The sequence below is a fragment of the Arachis ipaensis genome, chromosome B04 (assembly GCF_000816755.2).
Source record: "Arachis ipaensis cultivar K30076 chromosome B04, Araip1.1, whole genome shotgun sequence".
Taxonomy (NCBI): Eukaryota; Viridiplantae; Streptophyta; class Magnoliopsida; order Fabales; family Fabaceae; genus Arachis; species Arachis ipaensis.
Window position 1 is genome coordinate 5,962,583 of NC_029788.2, and position 1,942 is coordinate 5,964,524.

The following is a 1,942-nucleotide window of genomic DNA, read 5'->3' on the forward strand; positions in this document are numbered from 1 at the left end:
GTATTAATGTTTGTATTATATATTTTTATATATTTTTTTATGATTTAAAATTATTGACTACTTTTATTATTAAAAGTGAATAATGTACACAAAAAACAATATTAGAATAACTTTTCTTGTGTGCTATTCCCTTCTTGGAGCATTTAATTTGCGTGTTGGTTTATTTATTTCAAAAATATTTATCGACATTCTTTTAGGGTAACAAATTACGAACGCGTTAACTTTTTTTTTCTAAGAAGCAAAATGATGTTAATTAATTAATAAAAGGTAAGAGAAAAAGTAGAGATACTTTTATTTATTTGTAGTATTTTAATTCTGTTGACGTTCGTGATTTTTATTTTCTTTTTTACCATGTTTTGGATGTAATAATGATGAGAAGTTGAATTGTGAAGAGAGACAGCATATATAGTACCACTACCATCATGTTTTTTAGGAAGCAACTAAAAAGAAAATTCTTTCTTTATTTTGCTATTTTGAGTTCCAAGAATTTTACAGTCTTTAACTTTTTATACTGTAGCTTTAAAAAATTTGATGCTCGGATTCCCCACATTTTATAATGAAATCTAATTAGTTTGGCTAGAAATATGGTACATAAATGACTGGTGTAACAGCAAAAATGCTAAGTACATATACTAAATATTAGTTATGATATATTTATATTTAAATATATATTACATATTAATAACTATTTTTAATATATATTTAACAGGATTAATGTAACAACATTCTAATTGTTGTTAATTTTGATTTGGAATAGAAATTTTTTTGGTATTGGGATATGTCAATATATATTAGTAAGCTACTGGGGTTCTTTCGGATTTGATTCATATAATAATAAATTAGATTACATTTGTTTATTATACAAAAGAGATACACAAAAACATTGACATAAGAATATAAACACAATTGTGTTTGGCAAGAATGAAAATATTTTTTTTGTTTATTTTACCCTCAGTTAAAAAGCATTATCAATTTTATTACTTCATTTTTTTCCTTTCACCAATGTCAAAAATAACTTTTTTTTTTCAAAAAAAAAAAAATTACAGAACCAAGAATCAAAATAATTATATCTGCAAAATATTATAACAAGTTTAAACAAAATTTAATAGGGGTTAAATTAAAAAAGAAAACAAAGATAAGGATTTGCAAATCACGCAAAAGAAGTGAGAAATTATATGTTGGCATGCATTGACGTATTGGGATCTTTGTTTTTTGTGCAACGGTAGGCAACGAACTGTTGAGAAAAAACTCAACGCACGTTCAAATAAGAATCTGTCTAACAGCGGAAGCACTAAAAATAATTTTCTTACAACTTATGTGATTAAATAGGTAATATCAAAGATATTCCAAGCAATAATTATAATGGTGAAAGTTAAATAATCAGACATCAAAATTTTAATGTGGAAAAACTTTTAAAAGAGGGACAAAAAATTCACGGGACCTAGTCCAGAAAAATCTTTCACTATCAGAATAATGGATACACAAACAGTCTTTCTAATGATACTAGAACATTTCAACAATCAACAAAATATATCATCAAAACTGATGGAATCAACATAAACCCTTCACAAAATGGGTATCTCAAATCAGGCAAAAGAGAAGGCAATACAACTAGCAAGTTATATTCTAATGTTCATCTCTACACCAGGAATAACATACTAAAATTTCATAAGAAATGGAGCAAATTTACCAGGTCAATGTGATCAAGGTTGGCATATATCATTTTCCCCCAATTTTCTCTTCTCTTCGACGCCGCTCTCTGTGTTGCTTCTTTGCTTTCTTTTTGAAATTGAAAGAAAGCTCACACACACCGTATCTCTCTCGTGGCTTTGCCACTTTGTTTCTTTATTTTCGTTTTAAATATATGGAGTTTTTCCACGTTAAAATTCTGATGTCTGATTATTTAATTTCTACCATTATAATTGTTGTTTGGAGTATTTTT